The following is an 8,552-nucleotide window of genomic DNA, read 5'->3' as shown; positions in this document are numbered from 1 at the left end:
CCAAAGGAGCTCAGCCACAGTGTGAGGTAAGGCTACCCACATGGGTGAGGTGTTCACATATCTGCGTGAAGAGGACCTGGTGGCAGTATTCAGTCCTAAACTGTGTTTGGTGGTGGTTGGAAAAAATCATTCCTCACAATACATAACAGCGAACACGTTTCGAGATGGCATGTCACTGTTCCAAATCATTTGTGTCCTAAGAAACACGGAGATTGAAAGTGAGAGAGTTTGTCATGGAAGGTGATAGAGAGAGACAGAGAGAGTGACAGAGAGAGAAAGAGAGAGAGAAAGAGAGCAAGAGAGATGAATGAGAAGAGAAAAAGAGGAGACGAGAGAGTAGACAAGAGAGGTATATTTAGAGAGGAATAAAAGAAGGAAGGAATGAAGGAATGAATATGAAAGTGAGCACTCTATGCCCTAGTGTGTGAATCTCCTTCCCCTAGGAAGACATACACTGATGGATGTGATGGATGAGTCCAAGTTTTATGAAGTCATTCAAGCTTTCCTACCCTTTGATATTAACACTCCAATTAGTCTACCTTTTAACATAGGGCTGCCTTTTATGAATTTGTAGGGACATTAATCAGCACACAACACCAAAGAGAAGATTTTGAGTACAGTGTATATATTTTGTGGGTCAAGGAGAAAAAGAAGATCATATGGGAAATGGTAACTGTCTCATATCTACTGCCTACACCCAGTACACGTTAAAGAGGCAAAGTCACTTCTAATTTATTGCCACAGTGAGAACATGAGGGAAGACAAACATGGGAACAGAGAAGGGACATCACTGGTGCAGCTGCGATGTAGGAGAGGAGAGAGAATCTATTAAGTCAAACAGGAAGTGTGTAGGTTTTCCATCCTTCCATTGCTTCTTGTCTGATATTCAGGACTCTGTGAGTCTTGTGAGCCTCTTAGAGTCCAGGCCCGTGTTCCCTGCATCAATGAAGTGCCCTCACTGTGTCCCTCACACACCTAAACACCCGTTTTTCCACTGTAGTCACAGAGCTCAGCTGTGGGAAGATGTGTTGCGTGGATGACTAACTCTCGTGGAGTATCAACTCCTCAGGGATGGGTTGTATTCAAAGTTCCCCCTCTATAGGCATGTCCTATAAAGTGCAGCTCCTACCCTGAATTATGGAAGATACAACTGATGGCAGATCATCTAGCACTTTTGACGGAGTCCCCAGAGAATGCACAACAGAAGGACAGGGTGTAGGAAGGCTTCACCAGGCCAGGATCTGATAACTACATCTGCACTTCAGAGAGGGCTTCTGGGGACAGAGAGCCCCAGTCAGTAGTGAGTTCACATGCATGTTCCCCATGTCATCGAGCCTGAAAACCTGAGGCTTTCATATTTACAAGCCAGCAGCAGGAAACAAGGACACTCAAGTGTGTCATGTTACTATGGATGCCGTCGAGACTCTCCCAGAAAATTCCCAAAGTGTAAAAGAGTCGGAACCGAAATTTTTGGGCAGCTTCTCTGCTGATGTATTTGGCTATTTGAAGGGGTGATGTACCCCGCATATGAGTACACAGGAAGGAGTGCACTGTTTCCTGTTACCTGTCTCCTTTGGGAAGAGGCTGGTGGCTACTCTTTGGAGAGCTCAGCCCTATCTCTCCTTCCAGCTGTACCATAGCCATGGTCGTGATCTGCTAGGAAGGAAGTGCACTTAAGGACATGAGCATACAGCCCGACAGGCACAAAACAAAACCATATACACATTGTAATACAGAGAAACACAATCAAATGTATACCCACATACAAACACATACACGTTTTAAACAGTTGGGCAGAGTGAAGGGGTCATAACTCCTAGGTTAATTTTCTGTAGTTGAAATCTAGGGCTGGAAATATGTCTCAAGTATATGGCATAAAATCCTCATGACCATGAGACCCTGAGTTGTGTCCCCAGTACCACTGAAAAGGGTGCAACTCATTCTGCACAGCTTTGTGTATTTCATTGACCGTCCTTTAACCATTAGTTGTTTATTGATTCGTTTGGGTTTTTTTTTTTAATAAAGACATATTAGTAAGAGTGAAAATAGATTTAAGTTTCTTCTAGTGGTTAGAGTTGGTAAAGAGAAGTCACACAAGTTTTGATGTGAGACATTATGTTACGTGAGGCTTATGGATGAAGATGAGTGGATTGGGTGATGTCTGCAATCACAGGAGTCAGGGGAAGCTACATAAAAGTTTTGGGGAGTGACCATTCTCACTTACCTTTCCACAGGCAACCAGGAATCTGCATCCTGTGTGAAACTGTGTGTCTACAATCTGTCAGGTTGAAATCATGCTGGCAGACACAATGAAGCCACATGAATTCATATTCAGTACTTTTTCCAGTTTGTTTTCAAAAACATGGCTCAGACTGGAGTAGAGTGGGAGGAGTATGGGGATATGTATGTGTAGGTTCTAAGTGGAATATTATTTTGTCTGACCTAGGCATGGTGGGGCACGGCTGAAACCCCAGCTCTTTGGAGTTTGAGGCAGATCGATTGGAAGTAGAGACCTTCGTGGGCTACCAAGAGACAGCAAGAAAACCTTGGGGGACAGAGTTAGACCTTTGGTAAGAAACCCACTACAACAGCATTAAAAGCCCCAGTTATCATAAGTAACTCAGTTATGGAGTCATTTTGTAAAGTAGACAAAGTCCTGAGTTCCATCACAATGTGTAAAACAAGAAATGAAATGGTTTATTGAAACTAAGATAGCATTTCACAGGCCACAAAGAATTCACACTAAGCCTTACATACTTTGCTTTTTGCTTTTCTTTGCTCAGTTGTAGAAGTTATGGTTTGGATTGCACATTATTGTCAAATGTCTTTTCAAGTGTACTCGTGACATTTCTGAAACATGTATCAAAGGTCTTGAAGGATAGGGCTTGGATTATGGCTAAAGGAAGAGAAATAAATGCTGTGGAACTGACAAAAGTTAACTACAACCCAGCAGGATACTTCAACTTAGAAATTCAGTATAAACTACATAACTGTAAAATAGATAATGCATGTGGTAGGGTGTAAGTGTGGGACAAGTTATGGTAAAGGAGGGGATTCAGGCAAGAGAATGTGGTCCGTGGAATTAAAAAGCATTAGGAACGATAAGAAGGAAACATGCTGCAATTGCACCAAGTTGACTAGGAAGGAGTTGAGCTAGACAAAACCTGGGGTAATGTAAGAGGCAAAATGAAAACATGCATGGAACTGTCAAAATGAATACCCTGTGTCCAAGGAATGTATCCTAATTTAAACATAAACCAACAAACAAATAAATCAATCAATAAGTAAGTAAATAAATGGTTTGGGGGAAAATTGAAATCGTCATATGCGTGCTGAAGATTCCTGTCTAGAATATTTCCGTTGGGAATCTTGTAGTCCTCTTGCCAAGAAAGCAAAAGTTCTCAGTCCAGTAGCCTCAAAAACACGAAAGAGAGCAAATATTCAGGTATTTCTTTGCGTTGGTGTTTTCCCTGTTCAGATTCAGAACTGTTCATTTTGTGCTTTTATTTTTCTATTTTTGTTTTGTCTTACTAAATCCATATGAGTAGAGAAGGGAGGTAGACACCCATGCCTTGAAATGATAGAACTGCCACAACACCACATTACCATTTTCAGCTGAAAGATTAGGAGATTGACGATGTTTCCCTTAGGTGGGATGCATAATGGTGATCATGTGACACTGCTGGGCCTCTTCAAAGTCCCTGGGGAGATGACTTTGCCCACGTGAATTTTCTCCAGTATCCTGGAAGGAAATGCAAATAAGAGTTGCTTTCTTTTCAATGCTATGGTGGAACTCCAGATGTCCAAGAAGAAAGGAAAACGTTCTAACTAATCTACATGTACTGTCTTGTGGGTGTTTTTTCCAGTGATTTTGTGGGGGGTTATTTCTTTTAGAGACAGTCTACCTATGCCATTACAAGTTTCCCTGAAGTCTTTAATGCAATCATCCTAATCCTATCAGATAGAATCTCATAATCTCTGAGATGGAAAGTTTGTGTGACAAGTTTCTTCACAGGTTTACTTGGACCAATGTAAAAGTACTTCCCAACTTGAAGAATTTATGTTCATTAAAAACGGAGATAGAGAAAGAACTAAGTGAAAAGAACCCCTTAACAATGGGTTCAGAAATATCTCAGAAACTCATAAAAGCTTGTCTATATGTGTTTGATGGTTTGGGGTTTGAAGTCAAGGCCTTGAGCTGAATATGCAGAGGCTTGGCCATGTGCCCAGCCTTAGAATTTCTTTCTTTCTCATATCATTCATAGTATTTTTTACTAGTGCCCATTAATTGTACAATATGAGTGGTTTCATTATGATATCTGCATACATGCATATAATGTACTTTGCTTCCTCTGTCTCTCTTTACACAACCCAACTAAATTCTGCTTCAAATTTTGACTGCTTTTTGAAAAATAACTCTTTCTGTGTTTCAATAAGACTTTTTCTTTTGTGTATTCAATAGTCAAAAAGTATTGTACATTTTCTCTTTGATGGTATTGGGGCTTTATATCAAGACCTTTTCATTTTTCTGCAGCTGCTTCACAATATTCCCAGACTTAGATTTCCCATAATTAACACAAACCTATATGAGTATGGCAATGTCACAGTTCCACCAGCTTATTTAATGGTTTATTTCGTCTTTGCATTTTTTCCTTTCTTTATTGTACTATTTTTGTTTACTGTGTGGCATTGGGTTTGCCAACTCTATGGGCTTCCTTTGTAAATTCCATAATTTGCCCCATACTCTTTCCAGTAGAAGGAAATGCAACTGATTGGTTTTTCTCATTGTGATCTGGGCGTGAGGTCCGTAAACCATTGTGTCTCCCCTTGATCGTGTTTGTTGATATAGAAATTGGGGAAGGGACAACCTTGAAGTCTCAGGGATAAGGAAAGACCAAGCCCTTTAAAGCAGATGACATTGAGTTCTGGAAGGTGATTGGTGGAACTTGTGTGAACTGATGGGGCGTGGCAAATGGGGATAGAAAAAGGCCAAGCGCTCCAAAGGTCAGTCATTGGAGACTTCCTAAGAGGGAAAAAGGACTCCTCAGTTACTGGAAGTTCCAGCTAGAAAAATTGGGGATTCTTGCTCCTGCAGAAATGGAGGCTGCTCAACACCACTGGAGAGGTAAGTCTGAGTCTTATGTGTTTCCAAAACAGATTCTCTACTTTCAATTGTCCTGTTGCTAAAAGTCCTTTTGTGTGTTTTTGACCTTTAGCCCAGGGGGTGCCCTCTTGGGAAGATGCAGATGTTAATAAGCATGAGAGTGTGTTGGCAACAGACAAAGCTCCCAAGGAGAAATTCTGTGTGACTAGGAAGCAACCTTATGTGGTTGGTGCTGGGCTGCAGAACCTGGGGAACACCTGCTACATGAATGCCACACTGCAGTGTCTGACATACACAGCCCCTCTTGCCAACTATATGCTGTCCCAGGAGCACTCCCAGACCTGTTGTCCACTGAACACCTGCATGATTTGTATTTTGCAAGCTCACGTGATAAGAGCTCTCCAGCACTCTGGGAAGGTGATCCAGCCTTTGAGGGCCCTGGTGACTGGTTTCCATAAATATAAGCAGGAAGATGCCCATGAGTTTCTGATGTTCGTTTTGGGTGCAATGCAGAATTCATGCCTGCCTGGGCACAAGGATTTGGATCCTCAGGCTGAGAACACCAGCCTAGTCTGTCAGCTCTTTGGAGGATACTGGAGGTCTCAAATCAAGTGCCTCCGGTGCCATGGCATTTCTGATACCTTTGACCCCTATCTGGATATAAGTCTGGATATCAAGGCAGCTCAGAGTGTCCAGGAAGCATTAAAATGTTTAGTAAAGCCTGAAAATCTGGATGGGGAAGAGGCCTATGATTGTGCTACTTGTTTAAGTAGAGTGCCTGCTACCAAGACACTGACTTTGAAAACCGTCCCCAAGGTTCTTATCCTTGTGTTGAAAAGGTTCTCTGATTTCACGGGTGTTAAAATCAGCAGGGTCGTGCAATACCCAGAGTGTATTGATATGCAACCGTATATGTCTCACCAGAACACAGAACCACTTGTGTATGTCCTGTATGCTGTACTGGTCCATGCTGGGTTGAGCTGCCACAGCGGGCACTACTTGTGTTACATAAAAGCTGGCAACGGACACTGATATGAAATGGATGATGCCAAGGTAACTCCCTGTGGCATTACATCTGTGCTGAATAGGCAAGCTTATGTCCTCTTTTATGTTCAGAAGAGTGAGCTCAATGGACACAGTATTGGTTTCTCTCATTGTGAGGAACAAAGTCTCCTGGAGGTGGCAGACCAGGACATGGGAGCGCAACAAAGAGAGCTTCACAGACCGTCCAACATGCAAGTTGGAGAACCCTGCGGGCACAAGGAAGATTCAGCAACAAAAGAAATCACCTTAGACCAGTGGAAAATCCTCCAACAACAAAACCGGCCAAAGTCTGAATTCAACATCCGGAAAATAGAAGGCACCCTGCCTTCCAATGGAATCATGATTCACCCATCAAAGTACAGGGTGGGCATGAGAAAAAATCACACTGAAAAGGAAATTTACCTGCCTGCCCAGTGTTCCAAGGACACTGGCCACCTTCCTTGTGTGGGTGTGTGCCCCAGAGCTAACAAGAGGAAGAACAAGCAGCGCAAGAAGTCTCTCCTTGTATTCTCATGATTTCACTTCATGAACTGCTCTCCTTCAGGGGAAGAGACAACTGAACAGGGTCAGAGTGCTCCAGAGAGGGCAAGTGGGATTTGTGAGCATGATCTCTGTAAATGAGAAGCATTTATGTAAAGATCATGTGAAAACACATTACCAATTGTTTCAGAAAATAGACCTTTTGTTTTGATGTCTCGGGTTTCTTTTTCAATATCCTGTGCTGTGTAATTTTCTGTAGAGAATAGGCCCTGAGAAACGGCCCATTTTTAGTATATGTCTTTGAATGCTATAAAATTGTCAAAAGATAATGGTCAGTGAGAGCGTTGCATTGGATGAGTTCACTCAACATAAATCGATTAAAGTTTAAGAAGCTGATAGGAGTGCAGCAGATTTACATAAAAGGTATTTGGGTTCAGAAAACTTACTAATTTGTAGGATGTTTTCATTTTTGGTATTGCAGTTTTAAGTTCTTCCTTTTCTTTTTGTCTCACCAAATAAAGATTACAAAAAGATAATCCTTCCTGTGTACTTGCCTAAATACTGAGACCCATGTGCACACCCACTCTGCTTTGCCAACATGAGATGCTGACAGCAACATCTGGATATCCACTGAGCAGTTGCAGGTGAGCTGAGAGAAGTGCCCTGTGGTCAGCATTTGCCAGGGACACACAGGATGCAGTGCTGCCTGCAGTGATCCTGTGTGGACTGCAATCATATGTATGAAGGATCACAGGCACTGACGGGTGTGAGGGAAATGCTCTGGCTTATCCATGCAGTGATGTACACAGGAAATGTGTTTTTGCCAATGAATCTTGGTTTCTGCATTGATGGGCATCTTTTGTCTCATAAGAAGAAGATGAGTGCAAAGAGCAGCTAATGAACAAAAAGAGTTATGACTATATACTCAGTGAGATGTAGAGCACTTTGGAACCAGTGGAACAAGTGTATGGAACTCAGGGAGAGAGGGAACAGAAAAGACAATGATAGACCATCAGGCAAGTTGCGTACCACAACATGGCAAGGTGGAGGAAAGTAGAATGTGTCCTGACAGCTGTTCAAAATAGGGTCGTGGGAGGTACAGGGGGAAGGGATAATAAGGGAAAGGGATGAACAGACAAAAGTAAGGCACTCCCACAGAGGGAATACAGGGAGTTACCACTTTGAACATAAACATGAATATTAATTTTATACAAGGAGGAAAGTAATTGGGTAGCAGGTGTTTTGGGCTGCTTCGCTAGTTGGAGGTGTGAAGGCATCCTAGGAGATTAAGGGGACCATATATGGTACATGGGCTTCATATTTATATATGATGCAGAAGTAAAAAAAAGTCCTTCAATTGCTTCCAGTGTCCTGGGGAGAACCCTGATGAGTAGCTAATATGGGTGCCGTGTAAATTGTGCACAGTATGAAATTAATAGGAATCATTAGTAGGAATCGCCTCCTGGACAATGTATATATCTTACTACAATATTTATAAAAATTATTTCGTTGAATCTCTTTATGTGCATGGATTTGGGGGAATAATGAGTGGAAGGGAGAACAGCTTTGACTCATGCATCTTAGGGGATCAGGACAGATTTACACTAAATTCAGGGATAGAAAACAGAAGTTTCTCTAGGGTGATGTTAGAAGAGATAGTGGGGATACCGCAGAGTTGGTGGGAAGGGGCGCTCCATCCTACTGGGGTCGTTATCACCACAACCTTTCACAACCCATGCAAATACATGGCCAGCAAGAATGTTAAGGGTATTGATCTCCATGTTTCTCTTCTGACCTGCTTTATGGGAAGTGTTACACCCTGTTTTTTGTGCATGAGGAATGAAGAAAAAGGGCAAACCTGACCATCAAAGACAAGAGTTTGCATGTGGATGACAAGTTCATTAACACAGGATGCCAAAGGAGC

General features: G+C 42.3%; 1 pseudogene; it reads left to right on the top strand.

The window, feature by feature from the left end:
- The first annotated feature begins 40 nt into the window (after positions 1–40).
- Positions 41–8,521, top strand: LOC141411385 (ubiquitin carboxyl-terminal hydrolase 17-like protein 6; annotated as a pseudogene).
- The last annotated feature ends 31 nt before the right edge of the window (positions 8,522–8,552 follow it).

This window comes from Castor canadensis, chromosome 10 (genome assembly GCF_047511655.1).
Source record: "Castor canadensis chromosome 10, mCasCan1.hap1v2, whole genome shotgun sequence".
In the NCBI taxonomy this organism is placed as follows: Eukaryota; Metazoa; Chordata; class Mammalia; order Rodentia; family Castoridae; genus Castor; species Castor canadensis.
This window is presented reverse-complemented; position numbering and strand designations above follow the sequence as displayed.